Source organism: Coregonus clupeaformis, chromosome 27 (genome assembly GCF_020615455.1).
Source record: "Coregonus clupeaformis isolate EN_2021a chromosome 27, ASM2061545v1, whole genome shotgun sequence".
Lineage (NCBI taxonomy): Eukaryota > Metazoa > Chordata > Actinopteri > Salmoniformes > Salmonidae > Coregonus > Coregonus clupeaformis.
The window spans coordinates 2,368,211-2,383,385 of NC_059218.1; positions in this window are offsets into that span (position 1 = coordinate 2,368,211).

The following is a 15,175-nucleotide window of genomic DNA, read 5'->3' on the forward strand; positions in this document are numbered from 1 at the left end:
GGGGATTTATTATTCTCCTAAATTGATGGGATGACTAACTTAGAAAGAATGCATTCTTGACTGGGCTAATGTAGGCTGTGACACCTGGCAGGCTGTGATTGATGTGAAGAGCTGTTTTAGGGGGTAAAATGAGATAAGGATTGTGTCTCCAAATGCTAGACTATACTGGTTCTTTGTGATCTGTGAGCCTTCCTTGGACGTAGGAATGATGTCTAAGGGAGCTGGCTCTTCTCACTATGACAGGTTGTTATGATATGGACATATGCCTGGTAACAGAGATGCATCAACGGATTGGCTGAGTAAAGTTTAAACCACACTCAGTCCTCTACTCTAATTGGCCAGCAGAAAGGTGGGAAACTCCCTCTGTCAGAGTATTTGGGTATTGAATCTGAAACAATGTTTTAGTTCTCTGGGGTGCCCTGCGAGGTATCTCAGAGAGCCCGTATATACGAAACATCATATTTACCATTGAAGGTTTTTGCATTAATTAAAATAACTAGTATATCTTAGACGTCGTGTTGACCTCTTTTGTTCCTAATACCAGATTTGAATTGACGTGACTTTGACAAAGTAAAAAATAAAATGGCTATATACAGGGACTACCAGTACTGAGTCTATGTGCAGGGGTACGAGGTAATTGAGTTAGCTATGTACATAGAGGTAGGGGTAAAGTGACTAGGCAACAGGATAGATAATAGACAGTAGCAGCAGCGTGTGTGCGAGTGTGAAAGTGTGTGTGTGTGAGTTTGTGTGTGGCGTGACGTCAGTATGCATGCATGTGTGATGTTATGTGTGTGTGGGTGTATGCAATGTGTGTATGTGTGTGTTGGGGTGTCAGTGTAAGTATGTGTGAGTGTGTGGGTAGAGTCCAATATGTGTGCATAGAGTCAGTGCGAAAGAGTTAGTGCAACAAAGGGTCAATGCAGGTAGTCCGGGTAGCCATTTGATTAGCTATTTAGCAGACTTGTTTAGCAGTCTTATGGCTTAGGGGAAGAAGCTGTTCAGGGTCCTGTTGGTTCTGCCGTGGTGCACTGGTACCGCTTGCCATGCGGTAGCAGAGAGAACAGTATATGGTTTGGATGGCTGGAGTCTTTGACATAGATGGAACAGTCAGGTAGAAATGTCAGTCAGGCCAGGAGCTCTTCATCAGGCACTTGACGTCTACGATGTTCAGCTCCTCTCTGTAGGTAGGCTGGATCGTCAACTCCCGAAAGTGTAGCACCCAGGTGCTTCGGCAGCTGTAAAAGCACCAGAAAAGACCACCACACCTTGGTGGTATCCGGAACAGTCCCCTTCGAGGCGAGCCTATAGTCTCTCATCCCCGCACACAGCTTTCAACCTCCTTTCATATAGTAATATAGTAGTATTCACATTCTACTTTATGCTATATTTGTAATTGTGTCTGCCTGGAATTGTGTGTGATGTATTTTAAAGTTAAAATACTTCTTGTCATTTTATGTCTATTGTAGTTTTTAATTGAGCTTTGTTTATGCATGTATTTGTGAACATGACACAGAACATTTAATTAAACCAGAAATGTTTTCTATTTCTGAACAGCTCATTTGAACGTCATCACCACTGGGATTGTGAAGGCTGATGTTGGTGAAGATGTCAACCTGTCCTGTTACGTCTCACCGGAGACCAGTGCTGTTGTCATGACAGTCAGATGGTTTAAAGGGATAGAATGTATTTACATGTAAAAGAAAGGCCAGATGACAGAGGCTATGAAGGCAGAGTGAGTCTGATCATCCAGGTGCTGGAGAGAGGTAACGTATCTCTGATGCTTAGAGATATCGTTTTACATTTTAGCAGACTCTCTTATCCAGAGCGACTTACAGTTAGTGAGTGCATACATTATTTTTTAATTTTTCATACTGGCCCCCCGTGGGAATCGAACCCCGAACCAACTGAGCTACATCCCTGCCGGCCATTCCCTCCCCTACCATGGACGACACTGGGCCAATTGTGCGCCGCCCCATGGGTCTCCCGGTCACGGCTGGCTACGACAGAGCCTGGATTCGAACCAGGATCTCTAGTGGCACAGCTAGCACTGCGATGCAGTGCCTTAGACCACTGCACCACATGGAGTCAGATAGAGGATGCTACCTACACTACCGGTAAAAAGTTTTAGAACACCTACTCATTCAAGGGTTTTTCTTTATCTTTAATAATAGTGAAGACATCAAAACGATAAAATAACACATATGGAATCATGTAGTAACCAAAAAAGTGTTAAACAAATCAAAATATATTTTATATTTGAGATTCTTCAAATAGCCACCGTTTGCCTGGAATGCTTTTCCAACAGTCTTGAAGGAGTTCCCACATATGCTGAGCACTTGTTGGCTGCTTTTCCTTCACTCTGCGGTCCGACTCATCCCAAACCATCTCAATTTGTGGAGGCCAGGTCATCTGATGCAGCACTCCATCACTCTCCTTGGTAAAATAGCCCTTACACAGCCTGGAGGTGTGTTGGGTCATTGTCCTGTTGAAAAACAAATGATAGTCCCACTAAGCCCAGACCAGATGGGATGGTGTATCGCTGCAGAATGCTGTGGTAGCCATGCTGGTTAAGTGTGCCTTGAATTCTAAATAAATCACAGACAGTGTCACCAGCAAAGCACCCCCACACCATAACACCTCCTCCTTGAAATGTTCCATATTGACTAACCTTAATGTCTTAAAGTAATGATGGACTGTTGTTTCTCTTTGCTTATTTGAGCTGTTCTTTTACCAAATAGGGCTATCTTCTGTATGCCCCCCACCTTGTCACAACACGACTGATTGGCTGAAATGCATTAAGAAGGAAAGAAATTCCACAAATTAACTTTTAAGAAGGCACACCTGTTAATTGCAATGCATTCCAGGTGACTACCTCATGAAGCTGGTTGAGAGAATGCTAAGAGTGTGCAAAGCTGTAATCAAGGCAAAGGGTGGCTATTTGAAGAATCTCAAATATAACATATTTGGAGGAGGCTGCAGTGGGTTTATTGTTCAAAGGTAAGTGCTTTGTAAGTGCTGTACAGTACTACAGTACATGTTTATGAACATCTAAACAACAATAACAACCAGTATGTTTCCTTGTACAGCAGACGTATACTTTCTCATGTACAGTAGGTAGGAGTTCATAGTAGGAGTTACAGAATAATAGACAAGATTAATTCCGAATATGAACCAGTTATAATGCATATTACAATCACTCTGAGCTTTGAGCTTGATTTCCTAACCTAAAGCATTTGAACCATTCCAGCGTAACTGGTCATTTCCCTTGATTCTCATTAGTAATGAATGTGATGAACACTTATACCCCTCTGATGCATATCACATCTCACTGGCATTTAATTGGATAATGTGCCAGATAGTGATTTGAAGGTAATGATAATAACTAATCTATTTTGTTTTACATGGTTATTATTGATTACTCTCTATGTCAGTGGGTGCTGTAGGTGGGTGTGGTGCAGGAATCAGGCGCAGGACGCAGAAAATTAGTCCAAAAGACTTTAGTGAAAGCACACTCAATACACGAGCCAAAAAGCCCGGAGGCGAGAAAATACGCACACAGGCGTAAACCAAAAGGCGCACTAACATGTGCGAAAATACCCTCCTAAACAGAGGAGGAAAACCACGAAGAGCAAACGGGCAACAGTAGCGCACAAACACGACAGCGAAACAATCACACACAACACCTGACAAACACAACGAGAACTTATAGGACACTAATTAGCGCTAAACGAAAACAGGTGTACAACATAAAGACAAAACCAAACGAACATAGAAACATTCAACGGTGGCAGCTAGTACTCCGGAGACGACGACCGCCGAAGCCTGCCCGAGCAAGGAAGAGAGGCAGCCTCGGCCGAAACCGTGACACTCTATCTTGGATAATGGATGATCAGGAGGGATATTTGGTGAGTAAATATTTATTTGGCTGTTTTGTACCGATAACACTGATACCATAAAGAAGTAGAGGCCTTGTGAACAGCAGTGTGTCTTCTTCAAGACTTCTAAGTAAATATGTTTCTTTACATTTAACAATACTCTCCCCAAATATTCTAAAGGTAGGTTGGATTATGATGTTATAGATGTTCCTCAAATTCTCCTGAATTTACATCGCCCTCCCACAATCTGCCATAGAGCTCAATATTGCACGCTCCAAAATGAGAATGAAATCTTCTTAAATTGAGCTTCATGTCCTAATATGAAGCATTCAGTCATTCTAAGACTGCTCACATAGTAGCACTGCTTACATTCCTTTCCCTTCATGTACAACATTAATAGATGTTATGAACACTCATTTCAATATGATGTATGGTATTTGATTGAATTATGTAATGTGACAGAAATTGAATTAACAATAATAACTAATACATTCTGTTTACATTACCATTATTCATGACACTCCATCTTGGATAATGGTGAGAGAAGATGAGAGAAGGTGAATGAACTGTTGGCGGGTCTGAAGAAACAGCAGTCTGTGTTTACTCACAGCCGAGACATCAGTGACGCTGCAGTGAAAGCTAGCTACCTCATTGCCAATGAAATCGCAGTGGCTTCAAAACCATTTAGTGAGGGTGAATTTGTAAAAACATGCATGATGAAGGCAGCGGAGATTGTGTGCCCTGAAAAGCGGCAGGCTTTTGCAAATTTCAGCCTGACAAGAAACACAGTTGCAGACAGGATTTCCGATCTTTCAGTGGATTTGGACAGCCAGTTGAAGCAAAAAGTAAAGTCATTTATTGCGTTTTCGGTTGCAATTGATGAAAGCACGGACATTACAGATGTTGCACAACTGGCCATTTTCATCCGCTGAGTTGATGACACATTGACCGTCACCGAGGAGTTCGTGGAGTTGGTGCCGATGACAGATACAACGACAGCAGCTGATATTTTTACCGCACTCGTCGGCGCGCTGGACAGGGTCGGAGTGGACTGGTCCCGCGCTGTCAGCCTGGCTACAGATGGTGCGCCCTCAATGATCGGGAAAAAAGCAGGCGTTGTGACAAAGTTCAGAGAGAAAGTGCAATCTGCAAATGGAGGACGTGATTTTTTGACTTTTCACTGTATTTTGCACCAGGACGCTTTGTGTTGCAAGTCATTAAAGATGGATAACGTCATGAAGGTGGTCATCCAAACTGTTAATTTCATCCGATCCAGAAGCCTGAATCACCGTCAGTTTGACAGCCTTCTCAGAGAGAAAGACCACATCTATGGCCTGCCATACCACACTGAGGTAAGATGGTTAAGCCGAGGTGCTGTGCTGAGGCGTTTCTTTGATTTACGAGAAGAAATTGAACAGTTCATGGAAGAAAAGGGCAAACCAGTGTTAGAATTTCATTCCGCAGAATGGATGCAGGACCTTGCATTTATGGTGGATGTTACAGAGCACCTGAATAACTTGAACAAACAGCTGCAAGGGCGCAACAAAGTTGTCACGCAGTATTATGACAGCATACGTTCTTTCAAGTTGAAGCTGTCATTGTGGGAGACGCAACTTGCCGGTGGTGATGCAGCTCACTTCCCCTGTCTGAAAAAGTGTGGCACGACCCAACATGTGGCAGACATGAAGCGGTTCAAAGATAAAATAACGGGACTGTTACGGGAGTTTGAGCAACGCTTTCAGATTTATGTTTATATGTTTTTATGTTGATGTGCTATTGTTTTTAATTGTTTTTATTTTATTTGTATATTTAACCTATTCTTGACTCTGTGGTTCTTGCACTTGTTTGGGGAACAGGATTTCATTATTTTTATCTACATTTCTGCCTGAGAAATGACACCCTGATATAGTTCTGTGATCTGTGAAACAGTTATGTTAATCACTGAGGCATTGTGTGTTTGTGTGTTCTTTTTCTTTAGAATTTTCAAATAAACTTGACGTGTTTTATGATTAATAGTGATGTTGTGCTTGTACTATTTTGGACACACTGTCCTCAGGCTCCAGCTTTATGTTGTATGTTGATCGTATTAAAACAAAGAAAACAATCTGAAGTTGTTGTTTTTAAGTTATATATACACCATGATTTTTCCGGTCCGGCCCACTTGGGAATAGATATTCCTCCATGTGGCCCCTGAGCTAAAATGAGTTTGACACCCCTGCCTTAACCGTTATGCCAAGAGGTCCAAATCTCTTGACGAGGTCACTAGGTGTTGACTTAATATACTGTAGCTTCAATATGTTTAGGTTGAGGACAAATATTGAAAAAAATGTAACGTTTATTTTCATGTAGCTAGTGCAAGCATAACAATGCCAACGTTATTGCAGTTAGCATTCCCATAGAGATGACATGGATGGTTAGCTAGCTAGCGCATTTTGACTGTATCTAATGGTCGTTATCCACACAGGCTATTTCCCTTGTTGCCGGGCTAGATTAGGTGAATAGACATTCTTCAAATTCTACTGAATGTATCCCGACAACAAGGACCCGGAAATATTTATTGCGATTGATTTTCAACTTCCGGCACATTGACAAACAGGGAGGAGATGTCCTAAAGATAAAATACATTTATCAAAAATATTAAATAAAGTGCACAGAATCTGAAATATATGTTAATTCTCTGTTGAGGAAAATGATATACATTTTTCAACATTTGCTTTCATTTCGTATAATCAAAATGACGCCGATGTTAGCGCAGATAGCATTCCTATAAAGATAACATTGATGGTTAGCTAGCTAGCTAAAGGGGGCACAACAGTTATCTCCATAAAAAAATCTTGCCATTGTTTCTGTCCTTTGTTAATGGTATTCTGTGTCTAACAACATCCTCCTTTCAAGTATTACTCTTTGATTGAAAAGGGAAATAGCCTGCATGGATAACGACCATTAGATACAGTCTTAATGCGCTAGCTAGCTAACCATCCATGTTATCTCTATGGTAATGCTAAGTGTGCTAATGTTGGCGTCGTCGTCCTTGTACTAAATGAAAACAAATGTTTAAATTTTTTACATATTTATTTTCAACAGAGAATTAACATATCTTTCAAATTCTGTCACTTTATTAGGTAGTTTTAAAATATGTAATTCATTTTTACCAATGGTTATGCTTGTGTGTCAATGGACCGGAAGTTGAAATGCAAACACGTTTGAAATGGCTCTGGGTCAAGTGGGCAGGGCTACTGTACATAAGGTGAATATACCACAGAACTTTGCCTCCTCCCACAATACACTGAGTGTACAAAACATTAGGAACACCTTCCTAATATTGAGTTGCGTGCACTTTTTCCCTCAGAACACACACACCCTGTGTGTATGTGTGTGTGTGTGTGTGTGTGTGTGTGACACCAGATCTCAATCCAATTGAACACTTAAGGGAGATTCTGGAGCGATGCCTGAGACAGCGTTTTCCACCACCGTCAACAAAACACCAAATTATGGAATTTCTCACAGAAGAATGGTGTCGCATTCCCTCCAAAATTATATAAAAATTATAGACTTAAATATGTATTTTAATATTGCAGGGAGAGACGGATTATTCCAAATGTGTGTAAAAGGGTTAGAGGCTTATTCCATTTCATAAATCTGTGCACAGTTTCCCATATTCTTATTGAGTTCATTATAATATGATTATCAGATACATGTTTCAAATACTTCAACCCTCAGGCCAACACACAATTCAAGTCGAAGGGAAGCACATCAATAGCTTCAGCCCTAGCCCAAGTGCTACTTTTTTTCAAACCATTTTTTAAGTGAGCAGAGCTATTGATATTGTAACTTATATAACATGAGGCCTTCATTTCATTTAAATTGTTTTCTAAATACACAAAACTATTCCTAAAGTACCTTAATGTGATAGCTACTGTATTATAAATTGATGTTACTGTATGTGTTTTATGTGTTGTGTTTTAGAACATAGAGAGACCTCAGATACAGGTCCCAGGAGGAGACAGAGCATGGACCATCCTCCAACAAGTGAGTTATCAACCTTATTCTGTTCCTCTAATCTTTCTCTAATATTTAACAGTGAGTTATTAACATAGTTAACTATCTTTATTTCAATATACAGTGCCTTCAGAAAGTATTCATACCCCTTGACTTATTCCACATTTTGTTGTGATACAGCCTGAATTCAACATTGATTTAGTAGATTTAATTTTCTCACCCACCGACACACAATACCCCCATAATGACAGTACCAGTCAAAAGTTTGGACACACTAACTCATTCAAGTGTTTTTCTTCATTTTTTTACTATTTTCTACATTGTAGAATAATAGTGAAGACATCAAAACTATTAAATAACACATGGAATTATGTAGTAACCAAAAAAGTGTTAAACTAATCAAAATATAATTTATATTCGAGATTCTTCAAAGTAGCCACCCTTTGCCTTGATGACAGCTTTGCACACTCTTCGCATTCTCTCAACCAGCTTCATGAGGTAGTCACCTGGAATGCATTTCAATTAACAGGTGTGCCTTCTTAAAAGTTAATTTGTGGAATTTCTTTCCTTCTTAATGCGTTTGAGCCCATCAGTTGTGTTGTGACAAGGTAAGGTTTGTATACAGAAGATAGCCCTATTTGGTAAAAGACCAAGTTCATATTATGACAAGAACAGCTCAAATAAGCAAAGAGAAACGACAGTCCATCATTACTTTAAGACAAAAAGGTCAGTCAATCCGGAACATTTCAAGAACTTTGAAAGTTTCTTCATGTGGCGTCGCAAACACCATCAAGCGCTATGATGAAACTGGCTCTCATGAGGAGCGCCACAGGAAAGGAAGACCCAGAGTTACCAATGCTGCAGAGGATAAGTTCATTAGAGTTACCAGCCTCAGAAATTGCAGCCCAAATAAATGCTTCACAGAGTTCAAGTAACAGACACCTCAACATCAACTGCTCAGAGGAGACTACGTGAATCAGGCCTACATGGTCGAATTTCTGCAAAGAAATCACTACTAAAGGACAACAATAATAAGAAGAAACTTGCTTGGGCCAAGAAACATGAGCAATTGACATTAGATCGGTGGAAATCTGTCCTTTGGTCTGATGAATCCAAATTTGAGATTTTTGGTTCCAACCGCTGTGTCTTTGTGAAATGCAGAGTAGGTGAACGGATGATCTCCACATGTATGGTTCCCACTGTGAAGCATGGAGGAGGAGGTGTGATGGTGTGGGGGTGCTTTGCTGGAGACACTGTCTGTGATTTATTTAGAATTCAAGCCACACTTAACCAGCATGGCTACCACATCATTCTGCAGCGATACGCCATCCCATCTGGTTTGCGCTTAGTGGGACTATCATTGGTTTTTCAATAGGACAATGACCCAACACACCTCCAGGCTGTTTAAGGGCTATTTGGACAAGAAGCAGAGTGATGGAGTGCTGCATCAGATGACCTGGCCTCCACAATCCCCCGACCTCAACCCAATTGAGATGGTTTGGCATGAGTTGGACCACAGAATGAAGGAAAAGCAGCCAACAAGTGCTCAGCATATGTGGGAACTCCTTCAAGACTGTTGGAAATGCATTCCAGGTGAAGCTGGTTGAGAGAATGCCAAGCATGTGCAAAGCTGTCATTAAGGCAAAGGGTGGCTACTTTGAAGAATCTAAAATCTTAAATACATTTTGATTTGTTTAACACTTTTTTGGTTACTACATAATTCCATGTGTTATTTCATAGTTTTGATGTCTTCACTATTATTCTACAATGTAGAAAATAGTAAAAATGAAGAAAAACCCTGGAATGAGTAGGTGTGTCCAAACTTTTGAGTGGTACTGTAAGTATTCACACCCCTGAGTCAATACTTTGTAAAAGCACCATTGGCAGCAATTACAGCTGTGAGTCTTTCTGGGTAAAACTCTAAGAGCTTGTGCAACATTTGGCCATTATTATTTTCAGAATTCTTCAAGCTCTGTCAAATTGGTTGTTGATCATTGCTAGACAACCATTTTCAGGTCTTTCCATAGATTTTCAAGCAGATTTATGTCAAAACTGTAACTTGGCCACTCAGGAACATTCACTGTCTTCTTGGTAAGCAACTCCAGTGTAGATTTGGCCTTGTGTTTTAGGTTATTGTCCTGCTGAAAGGTGAATTCGTCTCCCAGTGTCTGAAGGAAAGCAGACTAAACCAGGTTTTTCTCTAGGATTTTGCCTGTGCTTATCTCCATTTTCTTTCTTTTTTGTCCTCAAAAACTCCCCAGTCCTAACGATTACAAGCATACCCATAACATGATGCAGCCACCACTTTGCTTGAAAATATGGAGAGTGGTATTCAGTAACGTGTTGTATTGGATTTTCCCCAAACATAACACTTTGTATTCAGAACAAAAAGTGAATTGCTTTGTCACATGTTTTGGAATATTTTTATTCTGTACAAGCTTCCTTCTTTTCACTCTGTCAATTAGGTTAGTATTGTGGCGTAACTACAATGTTGTTGATCCATCCTCAGTTTTCTCTTATCACAGCCATTAAAATCTGCAACTGTTCTAAAGTCACCATTGGCCTCATGGTGAAATCCCTGAGCGGTTCCCTTCCTCTACGGCAACTGAGTTAGGAAGGACGACTGTATCTTTGTAGTTACTGGGTGTATTGATAACATCACCATGCTCAAAGGGATATTCAATGTCTGTTTTTATTTTTACCCATCTACCAATAGGTGCCCATCTTTGTGAGGCATTGGAAAACCTCCCTGGTCGTTGTGGTTGAATCTGTGTTTGAAATTCACTGCTTGACTGAGGGACCTTACAGATAATTGTATGTGTGTGGTACATAAAATCATGTTTAACACTATTGCACATAGAGTGAGTCCATGCAACTTTTTATGTAACTTGTTAAGCACATTTTTACTTCTGATCTTAAGGGTTGAATACTTATTGACTCAAGACATGTCAGCTTTTCATTTTTTATCAATTTGTAACAAAAAAACAAACATAATTCCACTTTGACATTATTGGGAATTGTGTGTAGGCCAGTGACAAAAAAAATCTCAATGTAATCCATTTTAAATTCAGGCTATAACACAACAACATGTGGAAAAAGTCAAGGGGTGTATACTTTCTGAAGGCACTGTATAGGATGATGTCTAATGTTAACGCCAAATAAGATCCAATATTAGTTAACAACAATCTTAAGTGGGTGTCTGATGAGTCAATGTGTTGACCAGTGTCCTGTGTTGTGTTGTAGTGGGAGCAGAGGACTGAGGCTGGGAGAGGACTGAGGCTGGGAGAAGTGCAGCAAGAAATACCATCCTGGGCACAAAGGAGTTTGGGACCCAGGCCAGCAACTCTGCGGTGACCCAGAGGAGTAAGAGTAGAGAGTGGGACCTGTGTGGGAGACGGCTGGTGCTGTTGGACACTCCAGACTGGTTCTTCCCTGGATGAGACAGGATGTGGGTCTCTGTGTCTGTCTGTCTGCCCTGGGACCCCACACCTTCCTCCTGGTCCTACCAGTACTGCCCTCCAAGGGGGAGGAGAGAGGGGTGCTGGAGAGAATTTAGGATATGTTTAGGGATGGTTGTTGGGGACACACTGTGATTCTATTCACCCATGCTGATGGACTAAACGAGCAGAGTATTGAAGAGTCAGGACCTCCAGCAGCTTGTTGAGAAATGTGGGAGTAGGTACCATGTCCTCAACATTAAGGACAGGGCCCTTGGCACTCAGGTCCCAGAGCTGCTGGAGCAGGTGGGGGAGATGGTGGAAGGAAACAGTGAGAGTTTCTACAGAAGTCAAACCTAGCAGGAGACAGAGGCCCAGGTAGGAGAGATGGAGAGAGAGATCCAGAAGGAGAGAGAGGAGAGGAAACAGAAGGATGAGAGAAAGATGAGAGAGAGGCTTGATAAGGAGTTGCAGGACTCTCTGGAGAAGATAGAGGGAGTGATCCATCAGATATCAGAACACTCAGTGAAAGACCCAATGAACTGGAAAGACAGGTGAAAGAAGATGAAGGAGAACTATGAAGGAGAGGCCAGAGTTGAAGCAGAGAGAAATCTTATGAAAATTGTCCTACCTGATTTACAGAGGAACATCCTGATCTCACAGACAAAGATGCAGAGGGAGTTCAGCAGACAGATGGAGGAGGAGAATATACAGATGATGGAGAAGAATAGACAGATAAAGGAGAATGATCTAGTGATGAAGGAGAAGGATGGAGAGATGGAGAGACTGAGACAGAACTTGAAAGAGATCAGTGAAGCTCACTCAGTGTTGGAGGAGAGATTAGTGGGAGGGGAGCGGTCAGAGGCCACTGATAGGAGTGTTGGGCTGGGTCAGGAGAAACTCATCAAGTTGGCTTCTTCACGGTCTGATATGATTCACCATCACAGTCCATGTGTAGAACCAGATCAGATCTACTGTCCCCTGTACCGTGATGTGTGTCATGGTGACCGTGGGGAATACAGGTCAGAGTCTGGTCTTGTCTACTGAGTCTAGAGAAGGAGGGGGAGGGACATCTGTAAAGATCTTGATGAAACTTAGATCAAAATACCAAACCAAGGAAGATTAGTGACCATGCACTGCACAATTTTAGAATGGATAGGCTTGTGGGGGGTAGGGTGTCAGTGGAGCTGGAGGACCTGGGAGAGTCAGAGACTGAGAACTCTAAAGATGAGTGAGACTTTTACTCAGTGTTGGAGAAGGTTCACTATTGGCAGAGCGAGAACTACACTGTATTTACCCCACAATATTTATATGTTTTAATCAATCCAAGTGCACAGACATACTGTATGTTTCATGTTGAAACTTTAAACATATCTCTACAGTGAAGGATTGATGAGTGATGCATGTGTTTATTGTTCAATGCTTGTTACTTGAACAATACTTATCAGGTTACTAAAACGTATATCAATAAATGAATGTAAAAAAATACAAAATAAAAGGCTATTACTTTTCGTGTGCGCACCCATCTCTTATCTACAGGGAGTGGCACTAGGGGGTGGTGGTAACGTCAAGATTAGAGTGGTGAGCCAGTAACGAGAGGTTTGCTGGTCTGAATCCCAGGGCTGACTGGGTTTATCTGGCAAGAGTGAGCTGGAGTGGTTGCTGGCATCAGAATCACCAACATGCAGTAATGTTTATTGCCAGCAGGTGACAGTAAAGTATATATTGTGATCTATGATCAAAGGATCCTCAGTTGAGTTGGTGTTTTGTCATTGTCACTGATCTTTGGAACTAGAATGTTCAGAGCCAAGCCTCAAGAACCAATCAGACTTTATTATCTGATGGCAATAAACTGGACTGAATGTTGCTGATTATCTCACAGTTGTTCATCAGTCTCAATAGTATCATAATATGATTATAGATAATAAGTAAAATATTTCCACTGATAACACCCTTTAATCTACAGTTCTCTATTGGATATGAAGAGAGAGGCAGGTGAGAGTAGTAATAGAGGAGAGAAGGAGGAGTTTAGTACCTGAGTAAAGGTGAAAGTCTTTAGATTCCTGTACAGGCCTGAGCTGCAGTGTGTTCGGTAAAAATGAGGTGTTGTAGATATGTGCATATCTAAGATCAAAATCAATCAAATGTTATTGGTCGCATACACATATTGAGCAGATGTTATTGCAGGTGCAGCAAAATGCTTGTGTTCCTAGCTCCAACAGTGCAGTATAATCTAACAATTCACGACAATTAACACAAATCTAAAAGTAAAAGAATGGAATTAAGAAATATATAAGTATTTAGACGAGCAATGCCAGAGTGGCATTGACTAGAATACAGTAGAATACAGTATATACATATGAAATGAGTAAAACAGTATGTAAACATTATTAAAGTGACCAGTGATTCCATTTCTATGTACATAGGGCAGCAGCCTCTAAGGTGTAGGGTTGAGTAACCGGGTGGTAGCCAGCTAGTGACAGTGACTCATTTCAGGGCAGGGTACTGGGTGGAGGCCGGCTAGTGATAGCTATTTAACAGTCTGACGGCCTTGAGATAGAAGCTGTTTTTCAATCTCTTGGTCCCAGCTTTGATGCACCTGTACTGACCTCGCCTTCTGGATGATAGCAGGGTGAACAGGCCGTGGCTCGGGTGGTTGATGTCCTTGATGATAATTTTGGCCTTCCTGTGACACCCACTACCAAGGACTGTGGCCTCTCCTTCTCCGTGGCCGATGTGATTAAGAAATTTAAGCATGTTAACCCCCTCAACGCTGCCGGCCCAGACGGCATCCCTAGCCGCGTCCTCAGAGCATGCGCAGACCAGCTGGCTGGTGTGTTTATGGACATATTCAATCTCTCCCTTTCCCATTCTGCTGTTCCCACATGCTTCAAGATGGCCACCATTGTTCCTGTACCCAAGAAAGCAAAGGTAACTGAACTAAATGACTATCGCCCTGTAGCACTCACCTCTGTCATCATGAAGTGCTTTGAGAGACTAGTCAAGGATCATATCACCTCTACCTTACCTGTCACCCTAAACCCACTTCAATTTGCTTACCGCCCCAATAGATCCACAGACGATGCAATCACCATCACACTGCACACTGCCCTATCCCATCTGGACAAGATGGGAGAACCTTCCAGAAGGACAACCATCTCTGCAGCACTCCACCAATCAGGCCCTTATGGTAGAGTGGCCAGACAGAAGCCACTCCTCAGTAAAAGGCACATGACAGCCCACTTGGAGTTTGCCAAAAGGCACCTAAAGACTCTCAGACCATGAGAAACAAGATTCTCTGGTCTGATGAAACCAAGATTGAACTCTTTGGCCTGAATGCAAAGCATAATGTCTGGAGGAAACCTGGCACCATCCCTACGGTGAAGCATGGTGGTGGCAGCATCATGCTGTAGGGATATTTTTCAGTAGCAGGGACTGGGAGACTAGTCAGGATCGAGGGAAAGATGAATAGAGCAAAGTACAGAGAGATCCTTGATGAAAACCTGCTCCAGAGCGCTCAGGACCTCAGACTGGGGTGAAGGTTCACCTTCCAACAGGACAACGACCCTAAGCACACAGCAAAGACAACACAGGAGTGGCTTCGGGACAAGTCTCTGAATGTCTTTGAGTGGCCCAGCCATAGCCCGGACTTGAACCCAATTTAACATCTCTGTGGAGAGACCTGAAAATAGCTGTGCAGTGACGCTCCCCATTCAACCTGACAGAGCTTGAGGATCTGCAGAGAAGAATGGGAGAAACTCCCCAAATACAGGTGTGCCAGGTTTGTAGCGTCATACCCAAGAAGACTCGAGGCTGTAATCGCTGCCAAGGGTGCTTCAACAAACTACTGATTAAAGGGTC